General features: G+C 39.8%; 1 protein-coding gene and 1 pseudogene across 2 annotated transcripts in view; both read right to left on the bottom strand.

The window, feature by feature from the left end:
- Positions 1-25,816, bottom strand: part of trps1 (trichorhinophalangeal syndrome I) — a 184,758-nt gene that overhangs the window by 106,751 nt on the left and 52,191 nt on the right. For both annotated transcript variants that reach the window (XM_061814600.1, XM_061814605.1), the window contains one exon: positions 11,284-11,475. The gene's annotated coding sequence lies outside the window, so the exon portion shown is untranslated. The remainder of the gene's footprint in view (positions 1-11,283; positions 11,476-25,816) is intronic.
- LOC133504379 (5S ribosomal RNA) lies at positions 10,759-10,877 on the bottom strand (annotated as a pseudogene).

Genomic DNA, 25,816 nt, shown 5'->3' with positions numbered 1-25,816 from the left:
AGTAAATTAGTTTATCTCCCGGACAGCCTTGTATGTAAAAGATAAGGAAAAATATTCAATAAAGCCACATGCAAAATTGTCTCATCTAAACATGAGGTAAACTCGTGTAAAAGTGCAACGGCATAATCTCAGCCTTTAAATCTTGACCTCGGGCAATATAACTTTATAAAAGTGTGTATAATTGGAGCCAAACACGCTTTCCCAGCAAACACTGATCAGAGAGCAGACAGCATACATATTAATAACTCTTATCTGGTATCGCTAAGCACATAACCATGGGGCAAATGAGCTGGCGTGATGAAAATATTCATCTGTAAACGGATTTAAGCAAGGATAAATGACTAGAAGATAAGATAACACTGTTGGAACGCTATCAATACCAGCTATTCAATCATGTGTCTTCTAATGTGAAGTTAATAGAAACGCAGCATTGTATATTTCGATTTTTCAGAGCATTTTTCAAACGCTTGCTTTCTGTTGCTCTGAACAAAGGCCGTCGCCTCGCAGGCAACCACTCTGCTGTGGTGCGGGACTACACAAGAAAAGCCACCTGACAGATGGTTTGCATAAACGCTATTGATTTGGATTGAAATGATTTACATTTTGCGCGGTCCTTCAAAACACAAACCATGTAGGCAATCCCCTAATTCCCTTTACTATTTAAAACTACTGTCTGAGTCGCAATAGTGGGAAGCAATGAAGTACAAATAATCTGTTTTTCCACGTAAGTAGATTCATAACATAATTCTACACTAGTTGAAAAGGTTTCTTTTTTACTTTTACGTCCTACATTTTGTTTCAACTCCTTATTTTGTCAAAACAGGAATGTTACTACTGTATTTTCAACTTTTGCAATGTGCAGATGTAAAATAGAGAAAAGCAAAGTCAGCCACGGTTGAGTTTTGGATTGATTAGTACAGTGATTGATTGATTGAGTGCAGACTTATAAGGTTGAAGGTCAACCATGGCGCATTAACAACGATGGCGAAACTGATATGATTTTTAATGATTTGTGGCAAATGTTTTGTCACGTGTGAGCCTAAAATCCATAAGCGTGTAGTATTGAAGGATTCTCCATCTTCTGAAATTTGGAAATACCGTAAACCACACCAGTGAGGTTGTATTTAATATGGCGGTAATATAGATATATCAATCCCTCTAAACTGCGCCGTGCGCAATTGTGCACGGAAATTTCTCTAACAACGACCGTTGCTCGACCACACTCTCTTTTTCCTAGTTTACCTTACCCACCACCCCCCTGCTCTTAAAGACGTACACTCATAATTACAATTGTTCCAGTACTTACACTGTCCATCAATGTGTTTTATAACGACAGCGTCCTCCACCGGTGCTTTAGTTAGCAACACAGTCTGAGCTACGTAGAGCAAAGACGAGCGAGACATGCTGCTTATGTTTACTTTCGATATTAATGGAGAAAATTAAAACAAGAAACGCTGTTGTTTAAAGATGCAATGACTGTGGGAGTATGTGAATAATCGAAGAAAAAGTGGTTAAACTGGACGAGATTTTCTCTTTTCCGAGTGGGAAAGGTCTGGTCTGAAGCCAAAGTATAAAGTGGTGTGTCATTTTAAAATTCCACTTTGACACAGCCTGATCCAGGATGAAAGCATAGACAATACAGTCCACAAAAAGCTAATTCTGTATTTTAAATATAGGAGGCAACATAACATAAACCCTAAAACGGTTTGGTCGTCGGTAGCTAGCGAGAGGCTGGCCGTTATAAAAGTAGATCTTGGGGTTAAAAAAAAAAAAAAAAAAAAAGTCTGGGCACCCCTGCTCTATGGGAACAACTTGTTTTGATTGTGCGACTTTGTTTTCTTCTCGATATGAGCGCTAAAAAAACTATTTTGTGTGCATTTTTTTCCTTGTACAAAACAATTTGTGAATGTGTATTGTACATAACTGTATTAAAATACATTTGAGTCAGTAATATATTTTTTTTGGTTTAACAATACTAAATGAGTTGAATTAGTACTTCTATTTTTATCAGTTTTATTTTACACAAATATCTGTAAGCTACTTCTTCTATGTATATGGAGTGTGAGTACTTTTGCCACCTCTGCTGACTATTAAAGTGCCAAAAACACAAAGTCACACTAAATCACTTTAAGGAAGACTGACTCTTACAAACACGACTGAGAAATGTATTGTTTAAACGATCAAGACAATCTTAGACAGACACTCAGAAACTCGTGATACAAATAAAACTATTTCAAAACCACTACAATGAAAATGGACTCTTAATGTAAGACAAATGTAATGTTAAAGTTACCAAATGACTTCTAGCCTAGTGGAATCGCTTAAAGAGACACACACATGACAACATGGCAACCACTCCGCTGCCATGCAGGGCTTCCTTCCAACGGACGACAGAAGAAAGGCACCTGACTCATAGTTTGTATAGAACCCCACTTGATTTTGTTTAAAAATGATTCATGTTTTGTGAGGCTCCACCAGAGTGCAACTTTTTTTTACCTAAGCCCACAATTCAACACAGGGTACCTATTAGGATAAGCTGCACAATACCGTCATTATACAGCCTTTTTCTGAGTTCAAGGGAACTCGAGCGGGAGAAAATACATTGATGAGGATGGAATATTTTAATGGATTAGTGTTGTTCTTTGTAGTATTTTCGGGCGTGCCGACGGTTATTTGTTCAACCAATCTTTAATTGCTTGTGTCTTTCATAGGACATTTTTAAACACGGGTGTGGCGCACATATGACACAAAGTGACGCCACCCTAAGTTGTTTTACTTTCTTTTTTGTAAACTAGGCATTAAAAAAAGCAAAAACTTTCTCACGGTTTGAGTGAGCAGCACATCCTCAATATCCAACCATCCATCCATTTTCTTTGCCGCTTATCCTCACGAGGGGCGCAGGGAGTGCTGGAACCTATCCCAGCTGTCAAGGGGCAGGAGGTGCACTCATAATCACACCTAGGGGCAATTTAGAGTGTCCAATTAATGTTGCATGTTTTGGGGATGTGGGAGGAAACTGGAGTGCCCGGGGAAAACCCACGCAGGCACAGGGAGAACATGCAAACTCCACAGAGGCGGGGCCGGGATCGAACCCGGGACCTCAGAACTGTGAGGCCAACGCTTTACCAGCTGATCCACCGTGCCGCCGCACATCCTCAATAGTTAAAAAAATAAAATAAATAAAAGACAAAAAGTGGTCAAAGTTTTGAGGATAAGCACTGCAGATATGTTTATTTTGTTTGTATGACGCCACCCTGGAATCTTACAAGGGACAACAAAAGAAAAACTTTGGACAAAGTGGTAGCACACTGTCAAAAGTAGTTCATGTGCTTCTCTGTCCAAGCAGCTCAGTAGAACATAGCTAAGTCACTAATAATGTATTTTAATAGAACAGCCACCAGAGCAAGTCCCAGCAAACGAAAGAAAATTTGAGTATGCTTGGTCCCCTACGGTGATTGGCCACAGTGTTGGTCAGTTGGTACACGAGCCTCCGTGGTGGCACATCGATCCAGTATGACAAAAGTCAACGCTTGTAGAGTAACAGGGTGGGCCAAAAGTTGCGACGTACTTTATAAATCTACTTATTGAAGGAAGAAAGTAATGATGGATGGAAGGTTGGAAAGTGGAAGGATTTATAAAAAGAAAATTCCTCTGCAAGCTTTTAACTTGGTGAGCTCATGGAAGGTGTTTAGCGTGTTTTTGTTGATATGTTTAGAGCGGGGCCTTTAGCACCGCGGGGGGGCTTCTGCTTTAACGGCCTAGGCCACTCGAAGCAGCCCCGGCGTTATGCAACGCCTCTTGCGAGATGGTTGGCATACTCTTAGAAGATCTGATTGCAAAACAAGGCGAATGAATAAAGGATTTTTTATTTTTTTTCCTTTCTCGCATGATAATTAAGGCATTGATGTTGTTGTTATGCCAGCTACAAGACAACATGGAACATGTGGTATCAGAAGGAATAATTAGGAGCTTTTTTTTTTTCTCTCTCTCTCACTGCGGCAGACCACAGCAAAGCAAATCATTTCGCGCCCGCAAATTTTTGGTCCTTCGCGTCACTATCATTTGGGAGAAAATACATCAATAGACTTCAATGGTTGTCATATTGCAAGTCATTGCCATTTAGTTTTGAGGTTACTGATGTGATCAATAAATAGCGTGCTTGTCTTGATGAAGCAGCATGTGGCTCATTACGAAAGGGTCTTTTTGAACATTTCAAGTCAACACGTTTGTGATCTCTAGGTTGAAATAAGAATTGGAATCACGATGGCACCTTGATTTAAGAGTCATTTTTCTAAATTCTGAGGCATCACTTGGATGATTTTTTTCGTTTGAATGCTTTTTTCAACCTTTAGATACATTGGTGTGCAAGTGTAGTCAAACTAATTGGGACAATTAAGGTACTGCATGTAGGCAAAGAGATTGAAATGGACAAGCAATCAAACACACAAATAAAAGATGATAAGCGTCACAATAAGCTGATGTAGGCCACAGCTAACAGCCAGATGCTCACATTGTACTAGTAACCGGCCAAACAGACTCCAGAGCCTGATCCCATTCACTACAAAACAGCCCTTAAAGGCACATATCCAACATTTATGATGCAAACTTATTCTACTTTTAAAAATAAGTTTATTTCTTCACATTCTCTTGAGCTGTTTGTACAATACGATGCTTTGTTTTTGGATCTTTACAGTTCAAACAGTAACTAAAAGATCGCAAATGGGAAACACTCGGGTCTGTTTTGTATTACTGCTTAGTTCATTCTTTATTAGACATTCTTATGATAACCATGCTGCATTATGAGCAAATTTTGCTTGTTAAAAAAAAAAAAAAAAAAAAAAAAAAGGAGTACTTTTATAGCTTTGGGAAATAATCCAATATTTATGTGGATGAGATTATGATCTTTTATTTTCCGTGTGTGTTGTCGCCCCAGAGGAACGTAAAATTTAGACACCCATATTGTCCCCTGTGACAAATGCTGCAATGACGTTTCGATTTCCAGCTCATCCATCACGGGCAGACAGATCAAATTAAACACGTCCCGGAGAGTATCTAAATATTTGAAACCGCAGTCAAAACCAAAAACACACAAAAGGGGGGGAATCCAGGTTCTTGGCTTTTTTCTTTTGTTTTGTTATTTCACAGCTATCTTTTGCGCTTCTCTTACTACTTTCTCTGCCCGGAACACTTCTAATAAAAAATAATTTATACAGAAGTAGCTTTAAGGGTTTAGGAGCGATCTCATAAAGTGAGGGGGAGATGTGTGAAAGGATGAGGAGACGGGAAAAAAGGAAAAGTTACTGTTAGGGAGGGGAAAACATCAGATCTAGCGACAGAGTAAGGACGGTAACGTTTACTTAAACCTAACTAGTACAGAGCAGATGCATGGAATGCAGTACACAAGTCCTTGTGACCAACACGTCAGCTGCTCTCACACTTAAACTATAAAAACAAACCACGTCCTGACTACAACTGTAGTATCATTGGTGACACTTACTTGGAATAGAGTGGAGCAATGTGGGAAATGTCTTTGTCAATCAACCACATGCTGCTTCACCAGGACTTTTAGTGTGGCTTTTTACCTTCATTTTAAGTTTTGTTTCCTCTTCTTCTTACTTTTTTCCTAATTACTCCTTTTTACTTTCCCCTTACACTTTTTTAAAGTGTCCTTGGTTTGGTTATTTTAATATATATATAAAAGGTTGTTGTTGTTTTTTTTTTTTACTCACCAGGTGAAATGAAATATGCAAACGTACTGTTTTCCTTCAATTTCAGGATTAATTTTTTTATTTGACTTTTTTGAAACTTCCCTTACTTTTTAATAGCATCCTTCTGCTGATTATTATTTTACTGAATATATTCTTTTATATATTTAAAATAAAATGTCACTCAGGGAAATGAAGTACCATATACAAAAGTATTTACCATATTTTAGAATTTTTGTTTTTTCACTTTATTTAAAAAAAATGATAAAAATGCTTCCTTGGGTATTTTACTTAACAATATATATTGTTTCAAGTTGCACGGTGGGTACACCGATTTCCTCCTACATCCCAACAACTTGTAAAAAGAAAGAAAAAAAAAACATGACTAAAAGAAAAATACTCCAAATAAGTGGGGGTTTCTGCAAACAACGCTGATTGATACACCCTAAAATATGTAAGTATTCAGCATGTGTAATTAAAAGAGGAAAAAAAAGACTTAAATGTGATGTTACATTCTGTGATTCAGTTAAAAGAACATTGACTTTGGAATGAAAAGCTAAATTGAGGTGAATTTAATGTACACAACTCCATAGTAATATGCTGCCAGTGGAATTACACTGCAGATATTTTGAGTCCGTGTCATAGTTTGTTATGCTCAAATCTGGAAAACTCAATGCACTTACTGTAATTGGGCTTTTTTTTTTTTTTTTTTTGTTATTCCTGCACATTTTTCCAGATGTGTTTGCGTTCACGGATGACTATTGGACGCGCTCAAGTTGAAGTTCTATTGTGTAAGTAATCAGTCACGGCTCGTTTGACATCGTCCCGTCAGCCCCCGCGGCCTCATTTCGAAAAACAAACACGCTTAATCAGAGCAACATGCTTACGGCGTGTCACGCCAATTGTGTTCGAGAGCTTGAAATCGCGCATGCGATGCGTCGTTTGGGACTGTGACTGCGCTCCACGCGCATTTACTAATTACCCGCCCAAAATCCAACATCTTTCATGAGTGATTACCGAGAAGAGGTATCGCTCCGTGGGAATAACATTCATCTTTTTTCGACAACGTACGCATTTATTTTGTGTTAATGAGGGCTTCTCATGCCTCGTCTCACCTTGGATATCCTTCTTTCGGGGTTATCTACTTTGAATAAAAGAAGGTCAAAGGAAAAACACAACTGCCAACGTATAGCAATTTACTTCCAGAACACTTTGTCCAAATGTGTCTGAATTTCCATATTTTCATGATTTTGTCAAGAACATTACCGCAGGACAGCTTTTGCAGTATATTATGTAATAGGATTAAAATAATTCTGGATACTGGTCAGTTGCCCAACATAATAATTACTCTACAATCATAGTCGTTAAATTCTGACTTCGATATTAGTTATGGTAATGTTTTACCGCATCAAACATGTATTGGTGGATGCAGTTGCAGCCTGAATCATAGGTACTATGTGAGATGTTGATGTGTCATCGTCAAAACAATGGATTAATCCGCCTTAAAAAATTCTGTGACTTTGAATGTGTGTGGCTTTTAAAGGTGCGGACTGGGCTGTTCAGTGATATGAGAGTCAGCAAATGAGAGTGTAAAGTTGGCCATCGTTGGCTCAGGTTGAGTACCACTGGATGAGAGTCAGTTTTGGCCATGCAGCTCATACTTGAATCTCCTTTTTATGTTTATATCGTTACCATTCATAAAAAAAAAAAAATGAAAACACATTATAAGGTGCATCGGGTACCGTATAACCAGGTATTATAGATTAGAATTCCTTCTAACTAGTGGTGGTTGGCTGTATGAAATAATCTAGTGATGTGTACTTTTGCGTTAACGAGCAGTTGTGTCAGACAGTTCTCCATTGCGGTACACACATTCCACTTCTTATTTGAAGTGTGAAATGATCCGAGTGTGAAATTGAAGACATTCATCTTATTAGCTCATTTAAGGTGGCATCACATGAACGTGAATTTTGAAACTAGAGTGAGTGGCTTTTAAAGCTGGGGACTGGGCTGCTAAGTGGTACACTATGAGAGTCAGCAAATGAGAGTGTAAAGTTGGCCGTTGTTGGCTCAGGTAGAGTACTGCCAGTTTTGGGCGTGCAGCTCGTGTTTGAATCTCCTTTTTAAGTTTATATCATTACCGTTCATTCAATAAAGCAATTAAAGGTGCATCAGCTGCTATATCACCAGGTACTATAGATTAGAATTCTTTCTAACTAGTGGTGGCCGGCTTTACCGTTAACACGCAGTCAGTTCTGTAAGTCAGTTCTGCTTTGCGGTACACAAATTCCATTTCTTACTCAAAGTGTGAAATTGAAAACATTCAACTTATTAGCTCATTTAAGGTGGCATCGTGTGAACATGAATTCTAAAAGTAGAGTGGTGCAAATTTCCAGCTGCTAAACTGGTGTTTTTACAGCAAAACAATTCGGACTGTTCAATCTGTTACTGTTGCACGTGCTCGTATCATTCATTTCCTGAAGTACTTTCAGATCAATATTTTACTGACTCGCGGTTAAACACACAAACAAAATTAAAACACTCCCAAGGAGCTGATGCTGAGGACTGAAATTATTTGACTAACTTGACTGACTCCACCTCGTTAGGAGGAGGACTCTTAAGACCACACCCCCCTAAAGGCAATCAACACACCAGACCAATAAACAAGTACAATGTATTCATTCATTTAATTAAGCCCAGCGAAGATTTGTAGACGATGTGGTGAGTACATAGCGTGAAAGTAGAATTATATAATAGTATCATACAGTATAGTAAACCAGCATCCCGAGAAGCTAAACTGAAATTGTAAGAGGATTAATAGCCTTTGGCATCCGGCGCAAGTCAATTATGATGGGGGGGGGGGGGGAGACACACAACAGCATGAATAGTAAGCAGAGGTTCACATGCATACGCAGACCTCACACAGCCAAACAGAGCCGCCACACTATGGAAAATGTAGACGCGGAACAAATTACGTTCATAAATTGGCACTTTGAATCCGTGCCCGGCGAAATGGAGCTCAGTCGGCGGAGCGGCACAAGAGCCCGAAGAGGTAGCGAGGTCGGCGGCGACGCTGATGCGGACGATTGTCCGCGCGCCAGGACGGGCGATCGGGCGGATGGGCGCGAGCAGTGAGCCGAACGAGACAATTTTGTACATGGTTACGTTTTCTCTTAGATAGCACACCTCAACGCATCCCTCACACAAATATGAGACTTTGGAACAATTTTTAAAAGCCCTTGGTGTACGAAATGAACTAAATACAGAAAACAATGCAATTATAACTTTATTTATTGTAAGAACTTTAATCAGGAGAAAATGGATATATTTGGAGTGATCTGAATAAGCATCAATACTATATTTTTATATATATTTCTTTTTTTTGCTGCAAATTTTCATCAACGTTTTTATTGATACTGATATTGATTTTTTACAATGCATGTCTGTCATCTTGAGAACACACATTTTTTGCATTACTGTATCTCTGCCTGCCATCTTTGTCCAGTGTTTTACAGCAAATTCACAAACCTGTAAAGATTAATACATATCTGATGACTGCTAAACATTTTTCATCCAACTTGAGCTTTTGCTGAAATGAGGTTTTTTTAATGTAGTTTTTTTAATGACACATAATGAGTACAAAACATACATATTTCTTACGATTACCTCTTTTTACTTTGATTTGACCAAAGCCGTACCTTTAATAAATGAAATGTAAATATAGTCTTTTGCGCTCCGCTAACTCTCTGCAGATGCCAAAATAATCTATAATTCATGAACCGATTATAACGCTCAGCATTTTTATACAAAATTCTTGTTGGTCCCAATTCTCAGGAGAAAATGTTGATCCTCGGCAGATCTTTTGCTCTCCTCATGATTCTATAGGATTCTGTACGGCAAATAAATGCTGTAATTATGAGAAAAATGCTATGCATTTCGGGGACTACTTTGTAATGACTCAACACTTACTCGCCCGATCATTTTGAATTATGGCTTTTGAGAATTTAGTCGGCTTTTGTAGAAAACGCAATGCATTCTTTTACTGGAAAATGAACTACTGCTGTTTTTTTCTTTTGCACCCAATTCAAGAGAAAATATTGAGAAAAATAATTTTATCATCATTTTATTTCACGCTCATTACGTAATGCACCGAATTAGCAGAAAATTACATATTTGAGGGCATAATTACAAATGTACACAAAGTATATCGCTAAAGAATAATTACAAAAGTTCTGAATTTTTTTTTTTTTTGCCTACTTAATTATCTTCTGAAGCATTGTGCGGAAATCTGCTCGGTCGCTGTCTTTGACTTGACGATTCTGTGTTGAGTCAACATCACGTCCAACTGGACCTACTAGGGTTTGGACATCACACGACATATGCTAAAACCTCACCAAGCCCCCCCCATAAAAATTCAGCCTATCTAAAGTATATAATTAACCTCCTACGACAAGACGCAATTAGGTATATTATTGTGCGTGTGAAAGTCACTGCCTGTACTATATAGCGTGCGGCTTAAATGACACCTGACATTGTAATTGCTGATCAAAATACAAATGGGGAGGAAAAATTAGACTGTAATTGCTAAACGATGTGTGTACCCTGCAGCCCTTCCCTTTTCCCACTCAGGGTGTGGTTGCACACACACAGGAAACAATTTCCTCTACGTTTAGCCCAGGCCGTCCCCACTCGCCGATGAGGAAGAAATTCGCCTTTCCTTTCTTTCCCATGAAAATTCTATTTTTCATAGGAACACTGATAAAAATAGAGGATTACGATATTGTGGTAGGATCAAAATCTGTAACATTTACAAGCATGTTACAGCAACTGTGAGAAGTCAAACTGCATTAGTGGATCGAGCCTTTTTTGAAAACCCATCCTTTGCATAAAACCCAATTTGACATTGTGACTAGAATCTTCTTCTTTTCCTTTCGGCCTGTCCCATTAGGGGTCACCACAGCGTGTCATCTTAGATGAACGCATATTTGTTTGGCACAGTTTTACGCCGGATGCCCTTCTTGACGCAACCCCTCTGCCTTTAGCTGGGAAGAGAAACTTACAGCACCTGGTATTCCCAGGCGGTCTCCCATCCAAGTACTAACCAGGGCCTAACCCACTTAGCTTCCGAGATCGGACGAGTTCGAGCGTTCTCAGGGTAGCATGGCTGTAAGCACATTGTGACTAGAATGCTACTTTGAAACTTTTTAACGGTACCGTTAAATCTTCGCCATGGCTTGAAACTCAAATTTAAAACCCTAACATGAAACGCCTTCCCTGGATCGAAGCCCTAGACTGAATCCGTAAACTTGGCTTGAAAATCTCCTTGGTCACCCTCAACCTTGGCTTGAAAGCCTGTTTTGGATGAATTATATTGCTTGCACGTTTGTCAAAAACTGAGGTAATGTAACCATATGAACTTTGATAAATTGGATTCATAGATTAGTTTCTATGGTTTGGACATAAACCGCTGTTGCACTGAACATAAAATATTTCAAATCCATCAACATTTCATGACATAATAAAACATATTCAAACTGCCATGGAGATGCACTGGCACCCAAGCAAAAGCACTACTTACTTTCTGAGTCTTCTAGTAATTCCTGAAACTGGTTTCATGGGCGCGGCCATCTTGGAGATGGGAGTTGGCCTGGTGTGGCACTGATGAATCAGGAAAAGCGCTGGGAGCAATAAAGGACTGCACCTTGTATGTCAGAAATGTACTCATTCATCTGACAGATATGTCTTTTCCTTATTCCTTTCTGAAGTTCACCTAAAAAATGACGAAAATGGAGTGAGCCCAAATGCTTTCTAAACTGTGAGTAACTCCACTTTCAGCGGACCACCTTCAACTTACAGAATGCAAAATGAATTTAAACAAATAAAGCAAAAATTATTATAATAATATTCATACAAAACTGCATCTCCAATGCTCAACAGGACACACTTTCAATATTCCCGTGCAGCGTTGATTTAACCCCCCCAAACTTCGAAATGACCCTCTTGTTTGCTCCCCAGAGAAATTCATTTATGCTTTAAATTGACAACAATGTAACCTCATGCCGCCCGCGTCACATTCAATTCGGCAGCTGTCCACAAATGGAAAATATAAACGTGTTTTCTCCGGCGCCTCCGTATTTATCCGTTCTAAATCCAAACACGTCTTTCCAAACTATTAAAACCATGATTGAGTTTAGACCCGCGTAGCGCACACGACACACAGGCTCGTAAATGGAACCAACGCGTTTGCGGTGAAAGTGGAAGGTAATTGTGGATCTATAGATGGACAAGTCATAAAGAAATAGTTTCTGCTTAATACTGTTTCTTTTTACTGTAAATTCAGCCATTCTCCAACAATAATAATAGTGATATCAATAATAAAGTAATCGTAAAATGAGTTGCTTTAGTACAAAAACAGTAATGGTTTTTTTTTCCCAAAAATGCAGCCTTTGCAACCCATTGGTTTCTTTTACATCTTTACCAACAGTTCTTGTTTATGCATCAATACCTTATCATTATTATTATTGTTATTACTCGTGTGCGTGTGTGTGTACGCGCGTGTGTTCTTTTGACAAGACATTAAAAGACATAAGCACGCATGACCCTGTGGTAAAAGTTTCTCGTTTCTTTTGTTTTTCTTCTTGACTCCCCCCACCGCATTCGGTATTCATAAAACTGCTTAAAACTTGGTTTCGATTCTGTTGTCTTTGACTGTGTGCCCCTCGATTTTGTTTGTTTTCGTCTCTTTCCTCTTCAATGCCGCAACGAACTGCAGTGACCCCTAAAGACCACTGCCTGCCTTTTTTTAACGGGTACACTACTTAAGCCTCTTGATAGTTGGAACAAATTTTGTCCTGCATAGAATTTGTTGGTCTTATTTTGCTTTAGCTCCAAATGAACTGTTCGCCCTGAGGTCAGCCAATGTTGCTGACTTCAATGGTGGTGACTTCAGCTCCGACAATCACAGAATAACCTGATCAGATAACCGCAAGTTTTTCAGGAAAACAGGAGTTTGCTCAGTGGATTTCTTTTTTTTTTTTTTTTTTTGCGTATGTTCACAAAGGATGGCGAGAACAGGGAAGAGTGAAGCAACCGAGCTGGAAATAAACATCTGGGGCTAAATTGGGTGATCGTGTGGAGCTGTACAGAAAAAAAAAAAAACCACACACAAAAAAAACTGTCCTAATTCAAGGGCCGCATCCTTTGGAGGTTGCGTTTCAAGGACACTAAAGAAAGGATGTTCCAATTAGAGGGAGCGGCCACATTTGAAGGCAGACATTGTCATTGTTCTGTGTGAAGCCCTTACACGAAGGCTCCTTCCGATACATGACAAGAAGATGGCTCCTATCTTTTGCGACCACGAGTACCGCAAGGTTTTTTGGTGCAGCATTCTTTTGGAGCCCACATTTGAAGGAAGACATTATATATCAGTGAGTAGGCCTAAATACAAAGGCTCCTTCATGGCAACCCATACGCAGTTCATTGCCTTAAGTTAGTGAGTTGCGTTCACTGCCAGCAGGAATCTCCACCACCGAGAGAAAGTCTAGTGTGAGCTATCCTCGTCGCCGATTCTGTGCCACCATAGTGTTTCCAAGTTTGCCTCCCAGTCATCAGACCTCGTTTCATGTTTTTGGATTTTGCTTATAGCCTAGTGTTGTTGTGCCTCTGCCTTCTCGGACTGCTTACACCGTGTATGACCTCAGCTTTGAACAAAACTACGCCTAACATCATGCCCTCGTCTCGGAGTCCTGCATTTGGGTCCAGCCCTGCACTGTTGGTTCATAACAATACACATTTACAATCCTTCATCATCACCCAATGAACCACCGGAGGCTACAACTGAAGACAGATGAAGTAATAATACAGTGTGAAAGCCTGTATTAACATACGCTTTCAAATGTAGTGTTTTGGTGGACATATTGCTTTTATGCTTGGCAGCCTTTAATACTTAAAGACTCTTGCGCTACATCTTTTGGAGCCTTGATTTGAAGGATGATCATGTCATGAATGGCTTCCAAGGCAGCCTTCTTTTCTCATTTTATGGAGGACACACTGCTTCTTCAGGGAACCTTAAAGCACTAAGATTTATGTTTGGACTGCTAACGTGTAGCAACCTAGCATTGTGAGGTATAAATGTAACGATGGGAGCATGTGACAAAATGAAGAAAATCTCACAAAGACATGGTTTTCCTATTTGTACCACGTGGCCTCCATTTGAAGTGCACACCCCCTAAATCAGGACACAGCTGTAGTCTATTTAACCCTCCACTGTTTTTCTATCCCCCTCCCCCTGCACCTGTGCCGCATCTGTCCTTGTCATCTCGCCCGCTTTTTGCGCCCCGAAACCAATCAGCTCCTCGCCTGCAATCACGTCCCGCCACCTGTTCCTTGTTAAACGATCAGCCGCGTCGAATTGTCATTGATTTTTCATCTTTTAGATCAGACCAAAGGCGACGCGGCCTCACCTGAAATGGACTGGACACGTCATTGCCTGTAAACCAGCGGTCCCAAGACCTAGAGATTAATTTAAGACAAGCAAAATTTTCAAATTCAATCGTAGAAACCAAACAAAACAAAAAACTATTCACAATAAAAGTCACCATTATCCTGAATGTACTTGTCAAAATTAGTAGGGGTGCTGCTTGTTTCTCTTCAACGAGCCAGTAACAGGAAGTAACGACAGTCTACGCTGTCTTTTTGGTACAGTTGAGGGGACGGCACTGTACAATCAAGGCCGCCTTCTCAAAACAGGCTAATTTGGCAAGATAAAAGTTTGTGGAAAGGAAAGACACCAGAAAACGGGTATGAATTGACACAAAAGAAGTCATTCTGTCTCCTTTATGGGTCAGTCACCCCTGGAAAGAGGATGTGGCATTCCGGCCTCTTGTTTATACGACGCCGTTTTGATAATTTTGAAAACAGGTGTGAAAGTGGATGTTTTTCAAAACGCCGGTGTTGGCGCTCAGTCTAAACAAGGAAAAGCACTCGACTGCGGGTCAACGTCTGGCTCGTCCCGACTTGCGGGTGGGAAAATATTTGGGAGCAAAGAGATGTTTTTCCCATCAGAAGCCAGGCCAAAAACCTAAACGTCTTATTTTCACACAAGGCTTGGCATTAACTAAATGGCTTCTTTCTCACACTGGAACCAAAAAAAAAAAAAAAAAAACATTCTGTCCTCTGAAAAAAAATAAAATCCTGTGAGGCCTAATAATCTCCGCGACTGCCATTACGCTCACATCCAATTTTTATAATTTTTTTTTTTTTTTTTTGAGCAATGGCGTCTGTTTTCGCGAGGCGTTTGAAAGCCTCTTTGATGCTTTGCTGGCTTCAGAAGTCAACTGACTGATTGGCGGCGCTTATGAGTGACGCTTCATTTGTGGGCTAGACTGCGACTGATTGCATTAATAACATCAACTCCTTGAGAGCTTTGACGTGTGCGTAGTGTGACGTTATGGGATTTGGGTGAGGCCATTTAGGGACGAGTGGACTCGTACCGGGATTGGGGCCTTCAAAATACGCTTATTGATTAAGGTCGAATTATTATCAAAAGTGTCAATTTCCATTTCTATCCTCATTTGAGGATGTAAGAAATGCTATCCATATTGATAGAGCTTCCTTTTTTTTTTTTTTAATGATGTGCCACAGTGTGTGTGTTTCTTGTCTTTCTGTTTTTATGGGACACATAACTTAATCATGAGGAAGTTTTTATATTTCAAGAAAAATGCTAAGACAAGGTTTCACTCCACTTACAGTAACTAAGGGTGTGTGTGTGTGTGTGTGTTTATTCCGGTCTTTCTTTGTCAGTGTGGCACAACGTAACGTCGTTGGGACATTCTTCAAATTTTCTAGTATGGACGAGATCCCATCACAAGCCATTACAGAAAGTGTGCAGTTCTTTTTCTTACCTTTATATCTTTGTATGGCACATAAAATCTAACCTAATTTGCCAGGACATTTTTTTTTGTAAAATGGGACGATCTCATTCCTTCCAATTAGAGTATGTTTGTGTTCTTATCTTTCTATCGTAGTGTGGTACATAACATGCAATCTTCAAGGTCAAGTGTCTTGCCTATAAACATTCTAAAATAGATATTGTAATGAAAAATACATATAACATGATTCACTTCAATGCCTATGCAAAAAACAAATATGAGCGGCGAGTGCTTTATACACACCTATCTCTCATTTGGAACCCACAAAACTCTCGTACTTTGCACCTGTGCAATCCATTTTTCCCGACGAACCGGGTCTTTTGGAAAAATATGAAGAGCGAATCCATCCTCCCGAGTGTTCAAGCAATGTCCAGCAATACAACAAGCCGGAATTTTGGCTAACACAAAGGAACAACAAGCTACCTTCCAGCAAGTAAAACTAGTATAAACAGATGAGACCGCTTGAGTGCGCTACTGCCCTGTACGTCACTTCCTGCTTCTTCTCGAAAACAAATCCCTCGAGAGGATTTTCATGGCGGGAGTTACAAAAAGCCATATATGTCAAAATCAGGTTGGGTGGTGAAAAAACGGATGGGTCCATAGCGGCTGCCATTTTTTCATTAATAACATACTAAAAATCATGCATTTCATGATAGTGGACCTTTAATCATCATGAAATACGTATCTCCTAGATTTCAAGAAAATCGCCAGGCTGACGTCCTTCACGTCCACTGCATGTGCACGTGCGGGAGGGAGAGCCGTTCTTGGTTTTCTTCCTTTGTGTGCCACGTACTGTAATTTGACATCCTATTTAAATCACTGGAAAGAAATGTTTCTGTTTTTCAAGAAAAAAAAATGCAAGGATGAGCTCCTTTCACCCTATCAAATTGTCTGTGCATGTGCGCACACGCACCCCAAGTATGTAGTGTGGAGCTGATGACAGCGTCTGATCAGTAACATGCACCTTGATTGCAGTGTGTTCTTGAGTGCATGCGTGTGTATGTGTGTTGATTGCAATGTGTGTGTCTGTGATTGCAGGGTAATGCAGATCAGATGAAGCAAGAAATCGGCTTTTTGGCTCCATCAATCTTCCTCCGCCTCACCCCTCTTTCTTTCTTTTTCTTGCCCCCCTCACCACACTCTCTCCCCCTCCCTCCCCCCTGGCTCATTTATGCTCTTTGTGTTTGGCCATCATAACTGTTGCACTTTTTTTTTCCGCCGCATCATCATCGTCCTTTATCTCCGTGCCACGCGCTCGCGACTTCCCATTGTCAACGTTCCATTGAACCGTTGGATCCCACACACACGCAAACATACGCATGCGCGGCACCCTCATGGCTGATTGTCACAGGTGACATTTTCCCAATGCTTTGACGTTCTATGAGACATCAAGCGTGTCCCGGCACCATCTCTTTTTCAACTGTCCAAGACAAATGAAAACCAGTCACCATTTTCTTAACTTTTAGCATTTTCAATATGTATCCCAGCTGTTAATGACCCTCCTCAGGGTTCAATTGTGTGCCCGGTACTTTGAAGGGCGCCAGCTCAACTCACAAGCGAGTTGCTTTTTTTCAAATGTCCTCAGCATGTTCTGATCAGTTCCCTTATTAAAAACATTAATAAAAGAACACATTTATTCACTATTACATTTGATTATTGTTTTAATTACAGTGACAAGAAAATGTTTAGATTTAAATTTTTAAAATAAGATAGTGAAAGTTATTTAATAATAAAGTAATAGATTTTTTTAATTAAATTAAATTGATGTAAAAAATTGACAATTTAACATCAAAATAAATAAAATACATTGAATGAAAAAGGTTTGAAATTTTAAAAACTTTTTTTAAGTTTATCAAAAAGTAAAATTAAAAATGTAAAAATTTCAAATTGTTAAAAAAAATGTTAATGACATTTATTAACCAATTACCTAACTAAACAAACATTAAATGCAACAACAATAAATATGAAATTAAATGAGAATTTAAAAAAAGGTTTTAAAACGGAATTTAACTAAATAATATGAAAATAACTGCGAATTTCAGTTGATCAAAAGTCTACACAGCAACAGCAGGACTGAAAAATAATGAAAAAAATGATAATGAAAATGACTAATTACTTGGACAATGTCCTGGCATTTATATTACAAAATAGTTACGGTAATGCCGCTTATTTGACTTTGTAGTTGATCATCTGTCAATGTTATTTTATATGACATACGTTGAAATCATAATTCGTAAATATTCATACATTACAGGACTCGAAACTTCAACGTGGGCAAATTTTGATCTTTTAAATTTTGACAAATTGTAAAATTTTGTGTCACATCTGTGAAGTCCCTTAAATGGTAATTCAGCAATTTCCCCACTAGGTTGAGCAACACTCCTTCCTCTAATGGGGTTTTAATTCACTTGGGATGCGTGAGAAAATACAAAAGATGCCTTTCAGAATACAATCTGTTTGTCTGCAACCATGCATTTGCAGTTATGTTATAATATTGGAAAGGTGACAAGATGACCTGTTTGTTTTCGCTGCCTGCTCCACTCCAACTGATAATAGCAGTGAGCTCATCACTGAACGGCATCCAATTTTTAAAAAACTAAAAAATGTTATCCATAGCGCTCCCTGAGGGCCTTCAGTCTCTGCTGAAGATAACCAGACACGAGATAACATGAGCACAGTGGAAACAAAAAAACTTAATAATTAGAAACATGAATGTTTGGAATGTCTGATAGCAACAAAGTGCACATAAAACAATGATGGGCAGTTTTTTGACACTCCCCCCAAAACATATTTAGAAATGGCTATAGATAGGTACGTTGACTTCCAAGTACCCAAACTTCAGTTTTTGAAGTTAGGAGCCTTTGCTTGGACAATTTCTGGTAATGCTATAAGTCAGAATATTATTTATGAGAGAACTTCAGATATGATACATCTAAAAGTGAATATAAAAAAAATTGAGCTATTAAGGTACTGTAATGCCCTGGCATGTAGGCAGGGAGTAGCAGATGCACAAATACAACACCACAGAGTTGTGTTGTGACTTTTAGTCTTGTAATTAGTAGATGGGTGTTCACAAATCGATGGTGGCTCAAACTGCCATTTGAGTTTGGCCCCCAAAAAAACCCCACACCAAATCAAAATTTTCAGATTTAAATCACAATGAAACAACAAATATCACACTATTTTTTTCAATTTGACAAGAGCTGCAACTTCTGCCATGCCTCTGCAATAACCTAAAAAAATATTTATTTATATTTGACGACTTTTAACCTTTGTATATGGCCAAGGCGTGCACATCGTATCTGCACGTGTATGCAGCTGTAGCTTGGAACGCTCCACCTTGAGCTCTGCTCAAGTAGGAACCCATTAATCTATCCCGAGAAGCTCCTCAGATACTCATTGAAGCGTCACAACCAAATCCAAAAAGGTGCCATCACCAACCGCTGAATAGGACAAAGTTGATCCAACCCTGCATCGCTAAGTAGACATCTGGCTAGGTAGCCATAAAGCTAGCTGGAAAGGGCACAGCTGGTCCAAGACAACGAAAATTTACAGCATCGACAGGTACAAAACCAATCAGAATTCAACCTTCTTAATGAACTGTGTGCGTTTACGTCCAACATCAAGCAAAGACAGGGTAACTTTCACTAACAAGCCAGGCTAAACTTGCCTCATCCTCAACGTACAAAGATTGTAGTCGATCAGTTGTGAAGTAGGACTTCAACAAAACTTTCTTGACAATAATTACTAATTTCTTATTATCCAGGACATCTATGGGGATTACAAAAAGAGAAAAATAAACATCTTACGATTGGTCCAATAGAGGAAAATACAAGCAAAACAGTGAATTTGCGAATATTAAAATCGCAAATACAGTCGGTGCAAGTTCACTGTACACCTATCTCAAAGTTGTTGGAGGTCATTTTGGAATATTGTCAACACACCCGCTGCCCCTCTTTTGTTTCGAATGGCAATCCCAGATCTTCCAGTGTGGCTGTCAATTACAACCAGATTGCCCCAACTTGACTGGGGCCTCCGTGCCACATCAAGCCTGCCCTTCATCTATCTCCGTCCCCAGCCACCGCCCCTCCGCTTGGCACAATAGCTGGAACAATGTGCCAGCGTGCCGCCACATCAAACGCGGGTGACAGGGAGACTTTAGCGGGACGCACAAAGACGCGGAATTACAGTGCGGCCCCAAATCTGATTACGCATCAAAGCCAAAACTGCAGGGGGAAAAAACATCCTTTTTAAAGTGATTATATATCCATGAGAAGAGAAAAACCACAATGTCTCCCGCTCCGACATGCTCTTCTGTCGTCTTGTCGTCGTGCTGGTGCCAAATGTCTACACGCCACCGCCTGCCTCCTTTTTTTACACGCTGCTATCAAAGCCGCGACAGTGGGAATCCAATGCAGCGGCCCAATCAGCAGAGGGTTTTAATCCGCCCTCAAGAGCAGAATTTGGCAACCCTGGTCGTCTCGGTGTGCGCGACAGCTTACGCAATGACGGCGGCCTCACATTTTCCCCAATTAGAACTTAACAATATGATTCAGTTCCCGGAAAGGGCTCAAATTGTCTTCTGGTCTCGTCCGCAAACTTAATCTATTTATTTCTAACGGCATGCTGGTGTCTTTCTTGAAGCCAATTGGAGGTGGGAGTAGGTCACATTCTGTTTTGGTAAGTCTCACGTACTATGACTCCCAAGTCTTAGCCTTTATGTCCCGATTTACTGTGACAAAAATCAAGCAAGTCCTCCACTAAATTTAAATCAAATGAGTCATGCTTGTAAATTGAGTCATAAACTCTTGATCAGTGACAACATATATTCACACGAGACACTTCGCATTCAATACTTTCGCTTGTTGGCTCTAATAACACTCTCAAAATGACGGCGTTTTTACTCTTCCAAAACCAGTCTCCGTCTTGTCAACGACTTTATGGTATTCTCAATTAAACACATAACTGACATGAAACTTAGTCATTGATTGACGTGGTTTACCCGTCTTTGAGGGTTTTGCAGTGGCAGATGAAGTTAGACAACATAGTTGTTGTATCTGTTAAAATGTATTTGTGTAACCAACACCAAGTTATCAAGTGCACACCCTAATGCTAATAAGAGCATCCAAAAATACCCCCATTACGGTAATCTGGTGGATGACTTGCAAAAGGTTTTAACAAAAAGATTCTCCATTCATCAAGAGAGAATCACAAACCTTTTTTTATCATAATCGACAGAAATGTTTATACACATTTGCTTCAATTAAAAATAAACCCGGGTTTCGTGACGTTACACTAAAAATCCATAAGAACCAGACCGTACACCCCCTTGAAGCGTCATTGAACGTTACACCAACGACAATGTCAAGGAGTTTGCGACCCAGACAAGATACACAGGACATTCCTGGATGAATTGAATTATCTGCAAAAGAAAAAGAATCTGCTACGCCCAAATCTGTCTGTCTGGGTCCTGGCATTTTGCCCCCACAGGCGTCGTTCTGTGCTCGCTGATGAGACAAAAGATGGCTTTAAAATATGTTGTTTAGCGGATGGGCTTTTGCAATAAAAATCGTTCTGATTACACATCAAATGAATCCATTCTGCTCGAATGCAACACATCTGTGATGATGTGCTATTGTCATGCATTCTAAGACCCAGACTGCAGTGTCATATTAGTGGTTATGAATCATCCCACACTTTGAAGAAAGATGATAGCGTCGATCCTGTGTGTGTGTGTGGTGTGTGTGTGTGTGTGTGTATTTTTTTCCTTACAATGCAATTGGGGTACGTGGATTAAAGGCCGCTAAAAACCTTCATGTTGGCTGATTTTCATGGCAAAGGCACACCAAAGTTGGCCTGGTGTGTTCCACACATGTTGCTGCCTTGTAAACCATGGCCATCCATCATCTTAGCTCATGTGACGACGCATGAAGTCTATTTATCAATCCTCCCCGCCTGGAGAGCGCCGCACTCTATATTCTTCCTGTCTCATTGCCGTCAGGCCACTTGTGCCCTGAGAAGTTTCTGAGTTCAAGTAAAACTGCCATGCAAGTGTAAACAGAACCTGTATAGTAATATAGTTTTGCGTAACTTACGAGACTGATTTATTCCATCCGCACGCTCGTACCTCAAAAATTTCTCAAATCACGTTTCCTCAGTGAAACGAATGGAAACTCAATTAATCCGTTCCACCCCACATAATGTGCATTTTACAAAGAAAAATAGCACTCTACAGTATTGCACTCAAACAAACAAAAAACAATAATAACAGTTAAATTGAATGGAATGAGTAAAATTATTTTGGCACCCTGACACTTCAATGGGCAATGTGCTGCTCATTCTGGTGAGCACACCTTGGCTACCAGGCGCAGTATAATACAGAAAGACACACTAATATTTGATGATGAAACATACTATGTTGCAAAAGTCTTAATAGTTTTTCGCAGAGGATAAAGAATATACACCTGTCTGCATGTGTTGGTACTCCTTGTGTTCAAATATAAGTCATTTAAAGTTCTATAATTACACGGCCATTGATGTTAGTTTTGTCAAACCATCTCTGATGTATAAAGCTACTGTAAACGATGTATAAAGCTAGTAGACTTTGGTAAAACAAAATTATGTAGTGTGGTGTTGTACACTCCGTGTAATTTTTTCAATGTTTTATTTTACACTATCTGGCAGTGGCAAAAGGAAGTTTGAAGCAAGGGTTTGGCCTCTTTTTTTTTTTTTTTTTAAATGTTGCTGGCTATAGAACAACCTAATGCTTGTTGAACAGTCTTTTACAAACATGGCCAGCGCAAAAATTTAATATTTTGCCTGCAACTCACGAGGGGAAAAAAGGATTTGGCGAAGTGACAACAAATATCTAAAAAAACTGGTCAGTCGGGTCACTCGTAAGTCGAGGAATCGTCACCATACAACAGTGATGGTAAAACTACAAACATTTGAAGAAGGCTGACAGACGAAATGGGTGGTGAAAAAGAAGGTTTTTGCACTGCAATACTGCCACCAAGTGGAGTTTTATAGATGTTGAGATTTGTAAGTTTGGAATATCGTTAGTTAACGCTGGTTAGTTTTTTTTTCATGTGTGTTTGTGTAAAGCTGTATGGTTTGGGTTTTGGTTCATGGTTAGTGGTCTGGGTTCGTGATTAGACTTGTGGTTCATTGTTAATTAAGTTTAAAGCTAGGTACTGTATTTGGTTTCATGGTTTGGCTGAGGGTTTAGGGTATATGGTAAGGTTTCGGTGCTTAGGGTTCTGGGTTAAAAGTTTCAATTAATGGTTAGGATTGGGGTAAGGGTTTATGGTAAGTGGGTTTCAGTTCAACGTTTGAGTTAAGGGTGAGGGTACTTGGTTATGGTTCCAGGATAGGGTAAATGGTATGGGTAAGTGTTAAAGTTTCAGGGTTAGGGTTACAAGTTTGAGTATATGGTTAGAGTTACAGATAAGGGATAGAGATTTGGATTCATGATTAGGGCATAAATAAAGCAAACCTACTTGCACTCTGAAGAGGGAGAGGGAACAGGAAGGTGTTTTCAGACTAATATTTCACCTTTCAGCAGGGTATAGATGCAGTATTGCTAGATACAAGTGTATAATATATTTGTCAAACAAATGAGCCAAAACAAAAGCAAAACACACTTGTGGAGTCAATCCTTTGTTAGACTTTTGAGGCAAATCTTCCAACATGAATGGGAATTCTACACAAAAGAAACCACACATTTGATAAACTTTACACACGTGAACAGACTTTGCTTCTTGAATTTTTGTTTTTTTTAGTCTGCAGTGTCCCTGTACTGTACATTCTCTGGCTGAGAGACACCGACAATGATGAATACGACTCGGGAGAGGAGAGGAGAGAATTACCTTTGGGCATGCAGGGAGGGAAATAGAAAAGAAGGTGGAGGTCTGGAAAGAGCGAGGCTGATGCGAGGAGGGAGCGAGTGCTAACGCCAAATGAGACAAGCAAGAGGAAACAAAGATATATGACAGAGATTGTTAAATTTGCTGCCCCTTCCGAAAAAAAAAAAAAAAAAAAAATCAGACGGTGTTTCTGGAGAGACGTCGGAGGTGCGATCGCGTCTGGCGATTCCCAAGCCGCGAGAAGGGAGCGGCTGTAATCGCACTTTCCGCGGCATGGCCACGTTTCATGAATCCTGTGATGTTCTTTTCCTCCGGGCAACAAAATGAGGGTACAAAGAAAAAGGAAAAAAAGAAGAGCAAACCGAGATGAGGAATGAAAAATTGAAGATATTATTGGAGGTTTGTTTCCCCGCGGGAACTAAAAAAGAGCTGCGGCCTACTGTACGTCCAAACCAGTGGGAAATGGCACGAAGCTACTTAATTGAGTAACCAGCATCAAATACAGCCACGCAAGTCGTCTGTTGACCCCTAACCTACGGTGCATGCCATGAAAACTAAGTGCGGCCTGTAAACGCCTTCAGGGTGAGGGGTTGGAGTTAGGGTAAAAAAGAAGTTATCTTTATCAAAATCACCTGCGCGTGTGTCAAAACTCATCTTAGTAATGTGAGACAGGAACAAAGTAAGCCCACAAGCTAGCCAAAGGAGTAAAAAAAAAAAACAAATGTTTGGAGCGCTGCTTTGAAAATGGGGACACATCAAATGAGACAGAAGAGCCTGCAAATTCAAAAAACAAAGCTGTTTAACAGACAGTGTCAATCATCCTACTTAAGCTTCCGCTTTATTGCTAGTTAACTTTGGACGCGCAATTCAGTCATTGTAAAATGTGGCGGCAGACTCGCATATGAGGTATTAAAGGCATCAAAACTGCGCCGGTACAGCCACCCAGCACCAATAAAGAAGTCTGTAGAAGTTATTGGAAAACAAAAAAAAAAAGATTATCCCCAAATGGGACCGCCTCGTTAAAGAGAGAGAAGCGCAGGGTTCCCACTAATTACTAAAACTACATTCAGCGTTAACAGTAAGTTTTATATAATCATTTCTTTTGATGTCAATCTGTCGGAATACGCCTTCGCGTGAAACCGGTCTGTGGCACAAAAAAAGATCTCAGAAAGAAGGTTCTCACTCTGACTTCATCATCCTAAGATTTAATCATACAGGAACAATGACCCAATCAGAAACCTATGTGACGAATAGCAAGTTTTAAGCAAGCTGACAAGCGGGAGACATATGAAATGTTATGTAAGAATACTGGACACAGAAATCAGACTGTGATTATATGCATTTTCCGTCAATTAGGATTCTGGACATGGTTTTCCTAGCAACTGCCGAACTGTTGGACTGTTACAATTTCCAAGGGCTCACCTTGGACATTTGGTCACAACAGAATTTTGCTAATGTGAACTTGAAAAAAAGTTCTCGGAACACTGCACTGGAGCGGTTTGGTGGTCTGGTTTCTAATACTGTATGTGCTTTCATCACAATTTTGCCAAGTCAGAAACTCCTTGCTTCTTCATCTTGCTGTCTGCAGCTTTTTTCGGAGTTACTTACGCTCTGACCTTTAGTCCTGTGTGTCCATTCGCGTGCGACATCGTACTTTGCTGAACCGCTGGCTTGCGATTGGTACTGCTGAGTCATGGCACACCATGGATCATTGACTGCCATTACCATTCTTTATAGCCCTGTCATGACTTTGCATTTTCTTTTTTTTTTTCCTCCTGCGTCCCTCCGAACCACTACTCTTCCCCCGAAAGGCATTGACAGCCTCGCATAAGAGTTATAATGAAATTGCAGGGGGACGATAACAACGATTTATGTCGAGCACAGATGGTCACATGATACTTTTAATGTATTCACACCACTATAACACTGTATTTCTGAGAAACACGTTTATTTTTGTTCACTCTTTCATGGCCACACATCAGCAACTAAAGATTGATATTCTCCCTCCAGTTTCTTTGGTTTCAGAGGGTTTCACGGGCCAAAGCATGAAGGTTACGGACCAAGTAAATGGTCACACCAGGGTCAAATATGTCAAACGCAGAAATACTCAATTTCTCTGCTATTTTAATTTGATCATTTCCAAACTTGGTTGAAAAAATAGTAGGTAGCTAGACACTCACTTGCTGTTTGGATATTGACCTTGACATTCAGGGGGTTGAGGGGAGGTCAAATCTAATCCTGGTTAAGGCAATAAATTAAAGTATTTGAAACACACCACACAGAGTCACACATAAAATTAAAACGTATGATTCAGATT

Source organism: Syngnathoides biaculeatus, chromosome 1 (genome assembly GCF_019802595.1).
Source record: "Syngnathoides biaculeatus isolate LvHL_M chromosome 1, ASM1980259v1, whole genome shotgun sequence".
Taxonomy (NCBI): Eukaryota; Metazoa; Chordata; class Actinopteri; order Syngnathiformes; family Syngnathidae; genus Syngnathoides; species Syngnathoides biaculeatus.
The sequence above is the reverse complement of the archived record's forward strand: the minus strand, read 5'-3'. Positions and strand labels throughout refer to the sequence as shown.